Genomic DNA, 19,156 nt, shown 5'->3' on the forward strand with positions numbered 1-19,156 from the left:
TTTGCCAGCTGTGAATAACTCCCAGTAACAACTCTTAAAACAAGTTTAGGAAAAGTTGTTTTGCATATTTGTGGGGCCCCCATTAGTGTCCCCAGACGAGGGGGAGGTGAGGGATGAAAATCTCCAACCCACCCTGTTCCTGGTCACCGTCCAGTGACCCCTGTTGCGTGGGCAAGTGAGAGTGAGTGACTGAGTGTGAGTGACAGTGTGAGCATGAGTGTGAGTGACTCAGTGTGAGTGTGAGTGACTGAGTGTGAGTGAGAGTGACAGTGTGAGCATAAGTGTGAGTGACTAAGTGTGAGTGACAGTGTGAGGGTGAGCATGAGCGTGAGTGAATGTGTGAGCATGAGAGTGAGTGACTGAGTGTGATCATTGAGTGAGTGATTGAGTGTGAGCATGAAAGTGAGTGACTGAGTGTGAGTGACTGAGTGTGAGTGACTGAGTGTGATCATGAGTGGGAGTGGCTGAGTGGGAGTGACTGAGTGTGATCATGAGTGTGAGTGGCTGAGTGGGAGTGGCTGAGTATGAGCATGAAAGTGAGTGACTGAGTGTGATCATGAGTGGGAGTGGCTGAGTGGGAGTGAATGAGTGTGATCATGAGTGTGAGTGGCTGAGTGGGAGTGGCTGAGTATGAGCATGAAAGTGAGTGACTGAGTGTGAGCATGAAAGTGAGTGACTGAGTGTGAGCATGAAAGTGAGTGACTGAGTGTGAGCATGAAAGTGAGTGACTGATTGTGAGTGACAGAGTGTGATCATGAGTGTGAGTGACTGAGTGTGAGCATGAAAGTGAGTGACTGATTGTGAGTGAGAGTGTGATCATGAAAGTGAGTGACTGAGTGTGAGCACGAAAGTGAGTGACTGCGTGTGATCATGAGTGTGAGTAACTGAGTGAGATCATGAGTGTGAGTAACTGAGTGTGAGCATGAAAGTGAGTGACTGAGTGTGAGTGACAGAGTGTGATCATGAGTGTGAGTGACTGAGTGTGAGTGGCTGAGTGGGAGTAACTGAGTATGAGCATGAAAGTGAGTGACTGAGTGTGAGCATGAGTGTGAGAGACTGAGTTTGATCATGAGTGTGAGTGACTGGTTGTGATCATGAGTGGAAGTGGCTAAGTGGGAGTGGCTGAGTGTAATCATGAGTGTGAGTAACTGAGTGTTAGCATGAAAGTGAGTGACTGAGTGTGAGCATGAGTGAGTGACTGAGTGTGAGTGTGAGTGACTGAGTGTGATCGTGAGTGTGAGTAACTGAGTGTGAGCATGAAAGTGAGTGACTGAGTGTGTGACTGAGTGTGAGTGACTGAGTGTGATCATGAGTGTGATCATGAGTGTGAGTGACTGAGTGTGATCATGAGTGTGATCATGAGTGTGAATGACTGAGTGTGATCATGAGTGGGAGTGGCTGAGTGTAAGTAACTGAGTATGAGCATGAAAGTGAGTGACTAAGCCTGAGTGTGAGTGACTGAGTGTGAGCATGAAAGTGAATGACTGAGTGTGGTCATGAGTATGAGTAACTGAGTGTGATCATGAGTGTGAGTGACTGAGTGACAGCATGAAAGTGTGTGAATGATTGTGAGTGACAGAGTGTGATCATGAGTGTGAGTGACTGAGTGTGAACATGAAAGTGAGTGAGTGAGTGTGAGCATGAGTGTGAGTGACAGAGTGTGATCATGAAAGTGAGTGACTGAGTGTGAGCATGAAAGTGAGTGACTGCGTGTGAGCATGAAAGTGAGTGACTGATTGTGAGTGACAGAGTATGATCATGAGTGTGAGTGACTGAGTGTGAACATGAAAGTGAGTGAGTGTGAGCATGAGTGTGAGTGACTGAGTGTGAGCACGAAAGTGAGTGACTGCGTGTGATCATGAGTGTGAGTAACTGAGTGAGATCATGAGTGTGAGTGACTGAGTGTGAGCATGAGTGTGAGTAACTGAGTGTGAGCATGAAAGTGAGTGACTGAGTGTGACTGACAGAGTGTGATCATGAGTGTGAGTGACTGAGTGTGAGCATGAGTGGGAGTGGCTGAGTGGGAGTAACTGAGTATGAGCATGAAAGTGAGTGACTGAGTGTGAGCATGAGTGTGAGAGACTGAGTTTGATCATGAGTGTGAGTGACTGGTTGTGATCATGAGTGGAAGTGGCTAAGTGGGAGTGGCTGAGTGTAATCATGAGTGTGAGTGACTGAGTGTGATCGTGAGTGTGAGTAACTGAGTGTGATCATGAGTGTGATCATGAGTGTGAGTGACTGAGTGTGATCATGAGTGTGATCATGAGTGTGAGTAACTGAGTGTGATCATGAAAGTGAGTGACTGAGTGTGATCATGAAAGTGAGTGACTGCATGTGATCATGAGTGTGAGTGACTGAGTGTGAGTAACTGAGTGTGAGCATGAAAGCGAGTGACTGAGTGTGAGTGACTGAGTGTGAGCATGAGTGCGAGTGACTGAGTGTGAGCATGAGTGTGAGTGACTGAGTGTGATCATTGAGTGAGTGACTGAGTGTGATCATTGAGTGAGTGACTGAGTGTGGGCATGAAAGTGAGTGACTGCATGTGATCATGAGTGTGAGTAACTGAGTGTGATCATGAGTGGGAGTGGCTGAGTGGGGAGTGACTGAGTATGATCATGAGTGTGTGACTGAGTGTGAGTGACTGAGTGTGATCATGAGTGGGAGTGGCTGAGTGTGAGCATGAGTGTGAGTAACTGAGTGTGAGCATGAAAGTGAGTGACTGAGTGTGATCATGAGTGTGAGTGACTGAGTGTGAGTGATTGAGTATGAGCATGAGTGGGAGTGGCTGAGTGTGAGCATGAGTGTGAGTAACTGAGTGTGAGCATGAAAGTGAGTGACTGAGTGTGATCATGAGTGTGAGTGACTGAGTGTGAGTGATTGAGTATGAGCATGAGTGGGAGTGGCTGAGTGTGATCATGAGTGTGTGACTGAGTGTGAGTGACTGAGTGTGATCATGAGTGGGAGTGGCTGAGTGTGAGCATGAAAGTGAGTGACTGGGTGTGATCATGAGTGTGAGAGACTGAGTGTGAGCATGAGTGTGAGTGACTGAGTGTGATCATGAGTGTGAGTAACTGAGTGTGAGCATGCAAGTGAGTGACTGAGTGTGATCATGAGTGTGAGTGACTGAGTGTGTGTGATTGAGTGTGAGCATGAGTGGGAGTGGCTGAGTGGGAGTGTCTGAGTGTGATCATGAGTGTGAGTAACTGAGTGTGAGCATGAAAGTGAGTGACTGAGTGTGAGTGACTGAGTGTGGCCATGAGTGGGAGTGGCTGAGTGTAATCGTGAGTGTGAGTAACTGAGTATGAGCATGAAAGTGAGTGACTAAGCCTGAGTGTGAGTGACTGAGTGTGAGCATGAAAGTGAATGACTGAGTGTGGTCATGAGTATGAGTAACTGAGTGTGATCATGAGTGTGAGTGACTGAGTGACAGCATGAAAGTGTGTGAATGATTGTGAGTGACAGAGTGTGATCATGAGTGTGAGTGACTGAGTGTGAACATGAAAGTGAGTGAGTGAGTGTGAGCATGAGTGTGAGTGACAGAGTGTGATCATGAAAGTGAGTGACTGAGTGTGAGCATGAAAGTGAGTGACTGCGTGTGAGCATGAAAGTGAGTGACTGATTGTAAGTGACAGAGTATGATCATGAGTGTGAGTGACTGAGTGTGAACATGAAAGTGAGTGAGTGTGAGCATGAGTGTGAGTGACTGAGTGTGAGCACGAAAGTGAGTGACTGCGTGTGATCATGAGTGTGAGTAACTGAGTGAGATCATGAGTGTGAGTAACTGAGTGTGAGCATGAAAGTGAGTGACTGAGTGTGAGTGACAGAGTGTGATCATGAGTGTGAGTGACAGAGTGTGATCATGAGTGTGAGTGACTGAGTGTGAGTATGAGTGGGAGTGGCTGAGTGGGAGTAACTGAGTATGAGCATGAAAGTGAGTGACTGAGTGTGAGCATGAGTGTGAGAGACTAAGTTTGATCATGAGTGTGAGTGACTGGTTGTGATCATGAGTGGAAGTGGCTAAGTGGGAGTGGCTGAGTGTAATCATGAGTGTGAGTAACTGAGTGTTAGCATGAAAGTGAGTGACTGAGTGTGAGTAACTGAGTGTGAGCATGAAAGCGAGTGACTGAGTGTGAGTGACTGAGTGTGAGCATGAGTGTGAGTGACTGAGTGTGAGCATGAAAGTGAGTGACTGCATGTGATCATGAGTGTGAGTAACTGAGTGTGATCATGAGTGGGAGTGGCTGAGTGGGGAGTGACTGAGTATGATCATGAGTGTGTGACTGAGTGTGAGTGACTGAGTGTGATCATGAGTGGGAGTGGCTGAGTGTGAGCATGAGTGTGAGTAACTGAGTGTGAGCATGAAAGTGAGTGACTGAGTGTGATCATGAGTGTGAGTGACTGAGTGTGAGTGATTGAGTATGAGCATGAGTGGGAGTGGCTGAGTGTGAGCATGAGTGTGAGTAACTGAGTGTGAGCATGAAAGTGAGTGACTGAGTGTGATCATGAGTGTGAGTGACTGAGTGTGAGTGATTGAGTATGAGCATGAGTGGGAGTGGCTGAGTGTGATCATGAGTGTGTGACTGAGTGTGAGTGACTGAGTGTGATCTTGAGTGGGAGTGGCTGAGTGTGAGCATGAAAGTGAGTGACTGAGTGTGATCATGAGTGTGAGAGACTGAGTGTGAGCATGAGTGTGAGTGACTGAGTGTGATCATGAGTGTGAGTAACTGAGTGTGAGCATGCAAGTGAGTGACTGAGTGTGATCATGAGTGTGAGTGACTGAGTGTGTGTGATTGAGTGTGAGCATGAGTGGGAGTGGCTGAGTGGGAGTGTCTGAGTGTGATCATGAGTGTGAGTAACTGAGTGTGAGCATGAAAGTGAGTGACTGAGTGTGAGTGACTGAGTGTGGCCATGAGTGGGAGTGGCTGAGTGTAATCGTGAGTGTGAGTAACTGAGTATGAGCATGAAAGTGAGTGACTAAGCCTGAGTGTGAGTGACTGAGTGTGAGCATGAAAGTGAATGACTGAGTGTGGTCATGAGTATGAGTAACTGAGTGTGATCATGAGTGTGAGTGACTGAGTGACAGCATGAAAGTGTGTGAATGATTGTGAGTGACAGAGTGTGATCATGAGTGTGAGTGACTGAGTGTGAACATGAAAGTGAGTGAGTGAGTGTGAGCATGAGTGTGAGTGACAGAGTGTGATCATGAAAGTGAGTGACTGAGTGTGAGCATGAAAGTGAGTGACTGCGTGTGAGCATGAAAGTGAGTGACTGATTGTGAGTGACAGAGTATGATCATGAGTGTGAGTGACTGAGTGTGAACATGAAAGTGAGTGAGTGTGAGCATGAGTGTGAGTGACTGAGTGTGAGCACGAAAGTGAGTGACTGTGTGTGATCATGAGTGTGAGTAACTGAGTGAGATCATGAGTGTGAGTAACTGAGTGTGAGCATGAAAGTGAGTGACTGAGTGTGAGTGACAGAGTGTGATCATGAGTGTGAGTGACAGAGTGTGATCATGAGTGTGAGTGACTGAGTGTGAGTATGAGTGGGAGTGGCTGAGTGGGAGTAACTGAGTATGAGCATGAAAGTGAGTGACTGAGTGTGAGCATGAGTGTGAGAGACTAAGTTTGATCATGAGTGTGAGTGACTGGTTGTGATCATGAGTGGAAGTGGCTAAGTGGGAGTGGCTGAGTGTAATCATGAGTGTGAGTAACTGAGTGTTAGCATGAAAGTGAGTGACTGAGTGTGAGCATGAGTGAGTGACTGAGTGTGAGTGTGTGACTGAGTGTGATCGTGAGTGTGAGTAACTGAGTGTGAGCATGAAAGTGAGTGACTGAGAGTGTGACTGAGTGTGAGTGACTGATTGTGATCATGAGTGTGATCATGAGTGTGAGTGACTGAGTGTGATCATGAGTGTGATCATGAGTGTGATCATGAGTGTGATCATGAGTGTGAGTGACTGAGTGTAACCATGAGTGTGAGTAACTGAGTATGAGCATGAAAGTGAGTGACTGAGTGTGAGCATGAGTGTGAGTGACTGAGTGTGATCATGAAAGTGAGTGACTGAGTGTGATCATTGAGTGAGTGACTGAGTGTGAGCATGAAAGTGAGTGACTGCATGTGATCATGAGTGTGAGTAACTGAGTGTGATCATGAGTGTGAGTGACTGAGTGTGAGTGACTGAGTGTGATCATGAGTGGGAGTGGCTGAGTGGGAGTGACTGAGTATGATCATGAGTGTGTGACTGAGTGTGAGTGACTGAGTGTGATCATGAGTGGGAGTGGCTGAGTGTGAGCATGAGTGTGAGTAACTGAGTGTGAGCATGAAAGTGAGTGACTGAGTGTGATCATGAGTGTGAGTGACTGAGTGTGAGTGATTGAGTATGAGCATGAGTGGGAGTGGCTGAGTGTGATCATGAGTGTGTGACTGAGTGTGAGTGACTGAGTGTGATCATGAGTGGGAGTGGCTGAGTGGGAGTGGCTGAGTATGAGCATGAAAGTGAGTGACTGAGTGTGAGCATGAAAGTGAGTGACTGAGTGTGATCATGAGTGGGAGTGGCTGAGTGTGAGCATGAGTGTGAGTGACTGAGTGTGAGCATGAGTGTGAGTGACTGAGTGTGAGTGATTGAGTATGAGCATGAGTGGGAGTGGCTGAGTGTGATCATGAGTGTGTGACTGAGTGTGAGTGACTGAGTGTGATCATGAGTGGGAGTGGCTGAGTATGAGCATGAAAGTGAGTGACTGAGTGTGAGCATGAAAGTGAGTGACTGAGTGTGATCATGAGTGTGAGAGACTGAGTGTGAGCATGAGTGTGAGTGACTGAGTGTGAGCATGAGTGTGAGTGACTGAGTGTGATCATGAGTGTGAGTAACTGAGTGTGAGCATGCAAGTGAGTGACTGAGTGTGATCATGAGTGTGAGTGACTGAGTGTGTGTGATTGAGTGTGAGCATGAGTGGGAGTGGCTGAGTGGGAGTGTCTGAGTGTGATCATGAGTGTGAGTAACTGAGTGTGAGCATGAAAGTGAGTGACTAAGTGTGACTGACTGAATGTGGCCATGAGTGGGAGTGGCTGAGTGGGAGTGGCTGAGTGTAATCGTGAGTGTGAGTAACTGAGTATGAGCATGAAAGTGAGTGACTGAGTGTGAGCATGAGTGTGAGTGACTGAGTGTGAGCATGAAAGTGAATGACTGAGTGTGATCATGAGTATGAGTAACTGAGTGTGATCATGAGTGTGAGTGACTGAGTGAGAGCATGAAAGTGTGTGACTGATTGTGAGTGACAGAGTGTGATCATGAGTGTGAGTGACTGAGTGTGAGTATGAAAATGAGTGACTGAGTGTGAGCATGAGTGTGAGTGACTGAGTGTGATCATTCAGTGAGTGACTGAGTGTTGGCATGAAAGTGAGTGACTGTGTGTGATCATGAGTGTGATCATGAGTGTGAGTAACTGAGTGTGAGCATGAAAGTGAGTGACTGTGAGTGACTGAGTGTGATCATGAGTGGGGGTGGCTGAGTGGGAGTGGCTGAGTATGAGCATGAAAGTGAGTGACTGAGTGTGAGCATGAGTGTGAGTAGCAGAGTGTGATCATGAGTGTGAGTAATTGAGTGTGAGCATGAAAGTGAGTGACTGAGTGTGAGCATGAAAGTGAGTGACTGCGTGTGATGAGTGTGAGTAACGGAGTGTGATCATGAGTGTGAGTAACTGAGTGTGAGCATGAAAGTGAGTGACTGAGTGTGATCATGAGTGTGAGTGACTGAGTGTGAGCATGAGTGTGATCATGAGTGTTAGTAACTGAGTGTGAGCATGAATGTGAGTGACTGCGTGTGATCATGAGTGTGATCATGAGTGTGAATGACTGAGTGTGATCATGAGTGGGAGTGGCTGAGTGTAAGTAACTGAGTATGAGCATGAAAGTGAGTGACTAAGCCTGAGTGTGAGTGACTGAGTGTGAGCATGAAAGTGAATGACTGAGTGTGGTCATGAGTATGAGTAACTGAGTGTGATCATGAGTGTGAGTGACTGAGTGACAGCATGAAAGTGTGTGAATGATTGTGAGTGACAGAGTGTGATCATGAGTGTGAGTGACTGAGTGTGAACATGAAAGTGAGTGAGTGAGTGTGAGCATGAGTGTGAGTGACAGAGTGTGATCATGAAAGTGAGTGACTGAGTGTGAGCATGAAAGTGAGTGACTGCGTGTGAGCATGAAAGTGAGTGACTGATTGTGAGTGACAGAGTATGATCATGAGTGTGAGTGACTGAGTGTGAACATGAAAGTGAGTGAGTGTGAGCATGAGTGTGAGTGACTGAGTGTGAGCACGAAAGTGAGTGACTGTGTGTGATCATGAGTGTGAGTAACTGAGTGAGATCATGAGTGTGAGTAACTGAGTGTGAGCATGAAAGTGAGTGACTGAGTGTGAGTGACAGAGTGTGATCATGAGTGTGAGTGACAGAGTGTGATCATGAGTGTGAGTGACTGAGTGTGAGTATGAGTGGGAGTGGCTGAGTGGGAGTAACTGAGTATGAGCATGAAAGTGAGTGACTGAGTGTGAGCATGAGTGTGAGAGACTAAGTTTGATCATGAGTGTGAGTGACTGGTTGTGATCATGAGTGGAAGTGGCTAAGTGGGAGTGGCTGAGTGTAATCATGAGTGTGAGTAACTGAGTGTTAGCATGAAAGTGAGTGACTGAGTGTGAGCATGAGTGAGTGACTGAGTGTGAGTGTGTGACTGAGTGTGATCGTGAGTGTGAGTAACTGAGTGTGAGCATGAAAGTGAGTGACTGAGAGTGTGACTGAGTGTGAGTGACTGATTGTGATCATGAGTGTGATCATGAGTGTGAGTGACTGAGTGTGATCATGAGTGTGATCATGAGTGTGATCATGAGTGTGAGTGACTGAGTGTAACCATGAGTGTGAGTAACTGAGTATGAGCATGAAAGTGAGTGACTGAGTGTGAGCATGAGTGTGAGTGACTGAGTGTGATCATGAAAGTGAGTGACTGAGTGTGATCATTGAGTGAGTGACTGAGTGTGAGCATGAAAGTGAGTGACTGCATGTGATCATGAGTGTGAGTAACTGAGTGTGATCATGAGTGTGAGTGACTGAGTGTGAGTGACTGAGTGTGATCATGAGTGGGAGTGGCTGAGTGGGAGTGACTGAGTATGATCATGAGTGTGTGACTGAGTGTGAGTGACTGAGTGTGATCATGAGTGGGAGTGGCTGAGTGTGAGCATGAGTGTGAGTAACTGAGTGTGAGCATGAAAGTGAGTGACTGAGTGTGATCATGAGTGTGAGTGACTGAGTGTGAGTGATTGAGTATGAGCATGAGTGGGAGTGGCTGAGTGTGATCATGAGTGTGTGACTGAGTGTGAGTGACTGAGTGTGATCATGAGTGGGAGTGGCTGAGTGGGAGTGGCTGAGTATGAGCATGAAAGTGAGTGACTGAGTGTGAGCATGAAAGTGAGTGACTGAGTGTGATCATGAGTGGGAGTGGCTGAGTGTGAGTGACTGAGTGTGAGCATGAGTGTGAGTGACTGAGTGTGAGTGATTGAGTATGAGCATGAGTGGGAGTGGCTGAGTGTGATCATGAGTGTGTGACTGAGTGTGAGTGACTGAGTGTGATCATGAGTGGGAGTGGCTGAGTATGAGCATGAAAGTGAGTGACTGAGTGTGAGCATGAAAGTGAGTGACTGAGTGTGATCATGAGTGTGAGAGACTGAGTGTGAGCATGAGTGTGAGTGACTGAGTGTGAGCATGAGTGTGAGTGACTGAGTGTGATCATGAGTGTGAGTAACTGAGTGTGAGCATGCAAGTGAGTGACTGAGTGTGATCATGAGTGTGAGTGACTGAGTGTGTGTGATTGAGTGTGAGCATGAGTGGGAGTGGCTGAGTGGGAGTGTCTGAGTGTGATCATGAGTGTGAGTAACTGAGTGTGAGCATGAAAGTGAGTGACTAAGTGTGACTGACTGAATGTGGCCATGAGTGGGAGTGGCTGAGTGGGAGTGGCTGAGTGTAATCGTGAGTGTGAGTAACTGAGTATGAGCATGAAAGTGAGTGACTGAGTGTGAGCATGAGTGTGAGTGACTGAGTGTGAGCATGAAAGTGAATGACTGAGTGTGATCATGAGTATGAGTAACTGAGTGTGATCATGAGTGTGAGTGACTGAGTGAGAGCATGAAAGTGTGTGACTGATTGTGAGTGACAGAGTGTGATCATGAGTGTGAGTGACTGAGTGTGAGTATGAAAATGAGTGACTGAGTGTGAGCATGAGTGTGAGTGACTGAGTGTGATCATTCAGTGAGTGACTGAGTGTTGGCATGAAAGTGAGTGACTGTGTGTGATCATGAGTGTGATCATGAGTGTGAGTAACTGAGTGTGAGCATGAAAGTGAGTGACTGTGAGTGACTGAGTGTGATCATGAGTGGGGGTGGCTGAGTGGGAGTGGCTGAGTATGAGCATGAAAGTGAGTGACTGAGTGTGAGCATGAGTGTGAGTAGCAGAGTGTGATCATGAGTGTGAGTAATTGAGTGTGAGCATGAAAGTGAGTGACTGAGTGTGAGCATGAAAGTGAGTGACTGCGTGTGATGAGTGTGAGTAACGGAGTGTGATCATGAGTGTGAGTAACTGAGTGTGAGCATGAAAGTGAGTGACTGAGTGTGATCATGAGTGTGAGTGACTGAGTGTGAGCATGAGTGTGATCATGAGTGTTAGTAACTGAGTGTGAGCATGAATGTGAGTGACTGCGTGTGATCATGAGTGTGAGTAACTGAGTGTGATCATGAGTGTGAGTAACTGAGTGTGAGCATGAAAGTGAGTGACCGTGAGTGACTGAGTGTGATCATGAGTGGGGGTGGCTGAGTGGGAGTGGCTGAGTGTGATCATGAGTGTGAGTAACTGAGTGTGATCATGAGTGTGAGTAACTGAGTGTGATCATGAGTGTGAGTAACTGAGTGTGAGCATGAAAGTGAGTGACTGATTTTGAGCATGAAAGTGAGTGACTGAGTGTGAGCATGAAAGTGAGTGACTGAGTGTGAGCATGCGTGTGAGTGACTGAGTGTGAGCATGAAAGTGAGTGACTGCGTGTGATGAGTGTGAGTATGAGTGTGATCATGAGTGTGAGAAACTGAGTGTGAGCATGAAAGTGAGTGACTGAGTGTGATCATGAGTGTGAGTGACTGAGTGTGAGCATGAGTGTGAGTAACTGAGTGTGATCATGAGTGTGAGTGACAGCGTGTGAGCATGAGTGTGAGCATGAGTGTGATCATGAGTGGGAGTGGCTGAGTGGGAGTGGCTGAGTGGGAGTGGCTGAGTGTAATCATGAGTGTGAGTAACTGAGTGTGAGCATGAAAGTGAGTGACTGCGTGTGATCATGAGTGGGAGTAACTGAGTGTGATAATGAGTGGGAGTGGCTGAGTGTAATCATGAGTGTGAGTAACTGAGTATGAGCATGAAAGTGAGTGACTGAGTGTGAGCATGAGTGTGAGTGACTGAGTGTGATCATGAAAGTGAGTGACTGCGTGTGATCATGAGTATGAGCAACTGAGTGTGATCATGAGTGTGAGTGACTGAGTGTGAGCATGAAAGTGAGTGACAGAGTGTGATCATGAAAGTGAGTGACTGAGTGTGAGCATGAAAGTGAGTGACTGCATGTGATCATGAGTGTGAGTAACTGAGTGAGATCATGAGTGTGAGTAACTGAGTGAGATCATGAGTGTGAGTAACTGAGTGTGAGCATGAAAGTGAGTGACTGTGAGTGACAGAGTGTGAACATGAGTGTGAGTGACTGAGTGTGAGCATGAGTGTGAGTGGCTGAGTGGGAGTGGCTGAGTGGGAGTGGCTGAGTATGAGCATGAAAGTGAGTGACTGAGTGTGAGCATGAGTTTGCATAACTGAGTGTGATCATGAGTGTGAGTAACTGAGTGTGAGCATTAAATTGAGTGACTGAGTGTGATCATGAGTGTGAGTGACTGATTGTGATCATGAGTGGAAGTGGCTGAGTGGGAGTGGCTGAATGTAATCATGAGTGTGAGTAACTGAGTGTGAGCATGAAAGTGAGTGACTGAGTGTGAGCATGAGTGAGTGACTGAGTGTGAGCGTGAGTGTGAGTGACTGAGTGTAATCGTGAGTGTGAGTAACTGAGTGTGAGCATGAAAGTGAGTGACTGAGTGTGAGTGACTGAGTGTGAGTGACTGAGTGTGAGTGACTGAGTGTGATCATGAGTGGGAGTGACTGAGTGTGATCATGAAAGTGAGTGACTGAGTGTGATCATGAAAGTGAGTGACTGAGTGTGAGCATGCAAGTGAGTGACTGAGTGTGATCATGAGTGTGAGTGACTGAGTGTGTGTGATTGAGTGTGAGCATGAGTGGGAGTGGCTGAGTGGGAGTGTCTGAGTGTGATCATGAGTGTGAGTAACTGAGTGTGAGCATGAAAGTGAGTGACTGAGTGTGAGTGACTGAGTGTGGCCATGAGTGGGAGTGGCTGAGTGTAATCGTGAGTGTGAGTAACTGAGTATGAGCATGAAAGTGAGTGACTAAGCCTGAGTGTGAGTGACTGAGTGTGAGCATGAAAGTGAATGACTGAGTGTGGTCATGAGTATGAGTAACTGAGTGTGATCATGAGTGTGAGTGACTGAGTGACAGCATGAAAGTGTGTGAATGATTGTGAGTGACAGATTGTGATCATGAGTGTGAGTGACTGAGTGTGAACATGAAAGTGAGTGAGTGAGTGTGAGCATGAGTGTGAGTGTGAGTGACAGAGTGTGATCATGAAAGTGAATGCGTGTGAGCATGAAAGTGAGTGACTGCGTGTGAGCATGAAAGTGAGTGACTGATTGTGAGTGACAGAGTATGATCATGAGTGTGAGTGAGAGTGTGAACATGAAAGTGAGTGAGTGTGAGCATGAGTGTGAGTGACTGAGTGTCAGCACGAAAGTGAGTGACTGCGTGTGATCATGAGTGTGAGTAACTGAGTGAGATCATGAGTGTGAGTAACTGAGTGTGAGCATGAAAGTGAGTGACTGAGTGTGAGTGACAGAGTGTGATCATGAGTGTGAGTGACAGAGTGTGATCATGAGTGTGAGTGACTGAGTGTGAGTATGAGTGGGAGTGGCTGAGTGGGAGTAACTGAGTATGAGCATGAAAGTGAGTGACTGAGTGTGAGCATGAGTGTGAGAGACTAAGTTTGATCATGAGTGTGAGTGACTGGTTGTGATCATGAGTGGAAGTGGCTAAGTGGGAGTGGCTGAGTGTAATCATGAGTGTGAGTAACTGAGTGTTAGCATGAAAGTGAGTGACTGAGTGTGAGCATGAGTGAGTGACTGAGTGTGAGTGTGTGACTGAGTGTGATCGTGAGTGTGAGTAACTGAGTGTGAGCATGAAAGTGAGTGACTGAGAGTGTGACTGAGTGTGAGTGACTGATTGTGATCATGAGTGTGATCATGAGTGTGAGTGACTGAGTGTGATCATGAGTGTGATCATGAGTGTGAGTGACTGAGTGTAACCATGAGTGTGAGTAACTGAGTATGAGCATGAAAGTGAGTGACTGAGTGTGAGCATGAGTGTGAGTGACTGAGTGTGATCATGAAAGTGAGTGACTGAGTGTGATCATTGAGTGAGTGACTGAGTGTGAGCATGAAAGTGAGTGACTGCATGTGATCATGAGTGTGAGTAACTGAGTGTGATCATGAGTGTGAGTGACTGAGTGTGAGTGACTGAGTGTGATCATGAGTGGGAGTGGCTGAGTGGGAGTGACTGAGTATGATCATGAGTGTGTGACTGAGTGTGAGTGACTGAGTGTGATCATGAGTGGGAGTGGCTGAGTGTGAGCATGAGTGTGAGTAACTGAGTGTGAGCATTAAAGTGAGTGACTGAGTGTGATCATGAGTGTGAGTGACTGAGTGTGAGTGATTGAGTATGAGCATGAGTGGGAGTGGCTGAGTGTGATCATGAGTGTGTGACTGAGTGTGAGTGACTGAGTGTGATCATGAGTGGGAGTGGCTGAGTGGGAGTGGCTGAGTATGAGCATGAAAGTGAGTGACTGAGTGTGAGCATGAAAGTGAGTGACTGAGTGTGATCATGAGTGGGAGTGGCTGAGTGTGAGCATGAGTGTGAGTGACTGAGTGTGAGCATGAGTGTGAGTGACTGAGTGTGAGCATGAGTGTGAGTGACTGAGTGTGAGTGATTGAGTATGAGCATGAGTGGGAGTGGCTGAGTGTGATCATGAGTGTGTGACTGAGTGTGAGTGACTGAGTGTGATCATGAGTGGGAGTGGCTGAGTATGAGCATGAAAGTGAGTGACTGAGTGTGAGCATGAAAGTGAGTGACTGAGTGTGATCATGAGTGTGAGAGACTGAGTGTGAGCATGAGTGTGAGCATGAGTGTGAGTGACTGAGTGTGATCATGAGTGTGAGTAACTGAGTGTGAGCATGCAAGTGAGTGACTGAGTGTGATCATGAGTGTGAGTGACTGAGTGTGTGTGATTGAGTGTGAGCATGAGTGGGAGTGGCTGAGTGGGAGTGTCTGAGTGTGATCATGAGTGTGAGTAACTGAGTGTGAGCATGAAAGTGAGTGACTAAGTGTGACTGACTGAATGTGGCCATGAGTGGGAGTGGCTGAGTGGGAGTGGCTGAGTGTAATCGTGAGTGTGAGTAACTGAGTATGAGCATGAAAGTGAGTGACTGAGTGTGAGCATGAGTGTTAGTGACTGAGTGTGAGCATGAAAGTGAATGACTGAGTGTGATCATGAGTATGAGTAACTGAGTGTGATCATGAGTGTGAGTGACTGAGTGAGAGCATGAAAGTGTGTGACTGATTGTGAGCGACAGAGTGTGATCATGAGTGTGAGTGACTGAGTGTGAGTATGAAAATGAGTGACTGAGTGTGAGCATGAGTGTGAGTGACTGAGTGTGATCATTCAGTGAGTGACTGAGTGTTAGCATGAAAGTGAGTGACTGTGTGTGATCATGAGTGTGATCATGAGTGTGAGTAACTGAGTGTGAGCATGAAAGTGAGTGACTGTGAGTGACTGAGTGTGATCATGAGTGGGGGTGGCTGAGTGGGAGTGGCTGAGTATGAGCATGAAAGTGAGTGACTGAGTGTGAGCATGAGTGTGAGTAGCAGAGTGTGATCATGAGTGTGAGTAATTGAGTGTGAGCATGAAAGTGAGTGACTGAGTGTGAGCATGAAAGTGAGTGACTGCGTGTGATGAGTGTGAGTAACTGAGTGTGATCATGAGTGTGAGTAACTGAGTGTGAGCATGAAAGTGAGTGACTGAGTGTGATCATGAGTGTGAGTGACTGAGTGTGAGCATGAGTGTGATCATGAGTGTTAGTAACTGAGTGTGAGCATGAATGTGAGTGACTGGGTGTGATCATGAGTGTGAGTGACTGAGTGTGATGACTGAGTGTGAGCATGAGTGTGATCATGAGTGGGAGTGGCTGAGTGGGAGTGGCTGAGTGTAATCATGAGTGGGAGTGACTGAGTATGAGCATGAAAGTGAGTGACTGAGTATGAGCATGAAAGTGAGTGACTGAGTGTGATCATGAGTGTGAGTGACTGAGTGTGAGCATGAGTGTGAGTAAATGAGTGTGATCATGAGTGTGAGTAACTGAGTGTGATCATGAAAGTGAGTGACTGAGTGTGAGTGATTGAGTATGAGCATGAGTGGGAGTGGCTGAGTGTGAGCATGAGTGTGAGTAACTGAGTGTGAGCATGAAAGTGAGTGACTGAGTGTGATCATGAGTGTGAGTGACTGAGTGTGAGTGATTGAGTATGAGCATGAGTGGGAGTGGCTGAGTGTGATCATGAGTGTGTGACTGAGTGTGAGTGATTGAGTATGAGCATGAGTGGGAGTGGCTGAGTGTGATCATGAGTGTGTGACTGAGTGTGAGTGACTGAGTGTGATCATGAGTGGGAGTGGCTGAGTGGGAGTGGCTGAGTATGAGCATGAAAGTGAGTGACTGAGTGTGAGCATGAAAGTGAGTGACTGAGTGTGATCATGAGTGGGAGTGGCTGAGTGTGAGCATGAGTGTGAGTGACTGAGTGTGAGCATGAGTGTGAGTGACTGAGTGTGAGCATGAGTGTGAGTGACTGAGTGTGAGTGATTGAGTATGAGCATGAGTGGGAGTGGCTGAGTGTGATCATGAGTGTGTGACTGAGTGTGAGTGACTGAGTGTGATCATGAGTGGGAGTGGCTGAGTGTGAGTGACTGAGTGTGATCATGAGTGGGAGTGACTGAGTATGAGCATGAAAGTGAGTGGCTGAGTATGAGCATGAAAGTGAGTGACTGAGTATGAGCATGAAAGTGAGTGACTGAGTGTGATCATGAGTGTGAGTGACTGAGTGTGAGCATGAGTGTGAGTAAATGAGTGTGATCATGAGTGTGAGTAACTGAGTGTGATCATGAAAGTGAGTGACTGAGTGTGAGTGATTGAGTATGAGCATGAGTGGGAGTGGCTGAGTGTGAGCATGAGTGTGAGTAACTGAGTGTGAGCATGAAAGTGAGTGACTGAGTGTGATCATGAGTGTGAGTGACTGAGTGTGAGTGATTGAGTATGAGCATGAGTGGGAGTGGCTGAGTGTGATCATGAGTGTGTGACTGAGTGTGAGTGATTGAGTATGAGCATGAGTGGGAGTGGCTGAGTGTGATCATGAGTGTGTGACTGAGTGTGAGTGACTGAGTGTGATCATGAGTGGGAGTGGCTGAGTGGGAGTGGCTGAGTATGAGCATGAAAGTGAGTGACTGAGTGTGAGCATGAAAGTGAGTGACTGAGTGTGATCATGAGTGGGAGTGGCTGAGTGTGAGCATGAGTGTGAGTGACTGAGTGTGAGCATGAGTGTGAGTGACTGAGTGTGAGCATGAGTGTGAGTGATTGAGTATGAGCATGAGTGGGAGTGGCTGAGTGTGATCATGAGTGTGTGACTGAGTGTGAGTGACTGAGTGTGATCATGAGTGGGAGTGGCTGAGTGTGAGTGACTGAGTGTGATCATGAGTGGGAGTGACTGAGTATGAGCATGAAAGTGAGTGGCTGAGTATGAGCATGAAAGTGAGTGACTGAGTGTGATCATGAGTGTGAGTGACTGTGTGATCCTGAGTGTGAGTAACTGAGTGTGAGCATGAAAGTGAGTGACTGAGTGTGATCGTGAGTGAGTGACTGAGTGTGAGCATGAAAGTGAGTGACTGAGCATGAAAGTGAGTGACTGAGTGTGATCGTGAGTGAGTGACTGAGTGTGAGCATGAAAGTGAGTGACTGAGTGTGAGCATGAAAGTGAGTGACTGAGCATGAAAGTGAGTGACTGAGTGTGATCGTGAGTGAGTGACTGAGTGTGAGCATGAAAGTGAGTGACTGAGTGTGATCGTGAGTGTGAGTGACTGTGTGATCCTGAGTGTGAGTAACTGAGTGTGAGCATGAAAGTGAGTGACTGAGTGTGATCGTGAGTGAGTGACTGAGTGTGAGCATGAAAGTGAGTGACTGAGTGTGATCGTGAGTGAGTGACTGAGTGTGAGCATGAAAGTGAGTGACTGAGTGTGAGCATGAAAGTGAGTGACTGAGTGTGATCGTGAGTGACTGTGTGATCCTGAGTGTGAGTAACTGAGTGTGAGCATGAAAGTGAGTGACTGAGTGTGATCGTGAGTGAGTGACTGAGTGTGAGCATGAAAGTGAGTGACTGAGCATGAAAGTGAGTGACTGAGTGTGATCGTGAGTGAGTGACTGAGTGTGAGCATGAAAGTGAGTGACTGAGTGTGATCGTGAGTGTGAGTGACTGAGTGTGAGCATGAGTGTGAGTGTGAGCATGAGAGTGAGTGACTGAGTGTGAGCATGAGAGTTAGTGACTGAGTGTGAGTGACTGAGTGTGATCGTGAGTGTGAGTGACTGAGTGTGATCGTGAGTGTGAGTGACTGAATGAGCATGAGAGTGAGTGAGAGTGTGAGCATGAGTGTGATCAGAGTATGAATGTATGTGACTGAGTGTGATCGTGAGTGAGTGACTGAGTGTGATCGTGAGTGAGTGACTGAGTGTGAGCATGAAAGTGAGTGACTGAGTGTGATCGTGAGTGAGTGACTGAGTGTGAGCATGAAAGTGAGTGACTGAGCATGAAAGTGAGTGACTGAGTGTGAGCATGAAAGTGAGTGACTGAGTGTGAGCATGAAAGTGAGTGACTGAGTGTGATCGTGAGTGAGTGACTGAGTGTGAGCATGAAAGTGAGTATGAGTGTGATCGTGAGTGTGAGTCAGAGTGCTTGTGACTGAAGGGAGGACAGGGACAGGGTCAGGATCATGATCTGTGATGCAACCCACGGTCGAATTGTCCGCGGACGATCGCCGCCTTCCCTCCCCAATGAAGAACGGGCCCCCCGGCGGCGGAGGTCCCGGGAGACCTGCCCGAGGAACCCGTGCCCCGGCCCCGAGTCGGCAGGAAGTGCTCGCCCTTTTAATGAGAGTTGCCCGCATGAAACCCCGAGAAACTCGCACCCTCCGCGGTCCACTTACCCGGAGGAGGAGGCGGCTCCAGGGGAGTCCGCACCCGGACCCGGACCCGGATCAGATCTTCTTGGAGTCCGAGTCGGGCTGCTGGGTGTAAAGGAAGATGAGGAGCAGAGTGAGGACCAGGAGCACCAGGAGCAGGAACGGGACAAACTCCAGCATCGAGTGCAGGTGCGGGATGGGCATCGCTGGACGGAGAGGGGCTGGGGCTGGGGGAGAGGGAGAGGGAGCTGGCCCGCCACTCGCTGCCTGGGACTCTGCAACTGCGAGAATCCCTCCACCATCAACATCCCATCGACGGCTTCCTCCTCGTCATTTCCTTACACGTGAATATTCACCAGACTCCCTCTGCTGTCTGTCTGTGTGTGTGTCTCTCTCTCTCTCTCTCTCTGTCCTTCTGCTGTTTCCCACTCTCTGTCTCTGTTCCTCTGTCTGTCTGTGTGTGTGTGTGTCTCTCTCTCTCTCTGTCCTTCTGCTGTCTCCCACTCTCTGTCTCTGTTCCTCTGTCTGTCTGTGTGTGTGTGTCTCTCTCTCTCTCTGTCCTTCTGCTGTTTCCCACTCTCTGTCTCTGTTCCTCTGTGTGTGTGTGTGTCTCTCTCTCTCTCTCCTTCTGCTGTCTCCCACTCTCTGTTCCTCTGTCTGTCTGTGTGTGTGTGTCTCTCTCTCTCTCTCTCTCTGTGTC

General features: G+C 47.6%; 1 protein-coding gene across 4 annotated transcripts in view; it reads right to left on the reverse strand.

Moving 5' to 3' along the window:
- The window catches only part of mif4gdb (MIF4G domain containing b), a 47,767-nt gene that overhangs the window by 18,107 nt on the left and 10,504 nt on the right, over positions 1–19,156 (reverse strand). For 3 of the 4 annotated variants that reach the window (XM_068004533.1, XM_068004531.1, XM_068004530.1), the window contains exon 1: positions 18,481–18,777. The exons of the other annotated variant lie outside the window; for it this stretch is intronic. The gene's annotated coding sequence lies outside the window, so the exon portion shown is untranslated. Of the gene's footprint in view, positions 1–18,480; positions 18,778–19,156 lie in introns of those variants that run through there. 4 annotated transcript variants of the gene reach the window in all.

Source organism: Heptranchias perlo, chromosome 23, assembly GCF_035084215.1.
Source record: "Heptranchias perlo isolate sHepPer1 chromosome 23, sHepPer1.hap1, whole genome shotgun sequence".
Classification (NCBI taxonomy): domain Eukaryota; kingdom Metazoa; phylum Chordata; class Chondrichthyes; order Hexanchiformes; family Hexanchidae; genus Heptranchias; species Heptranchias perlo.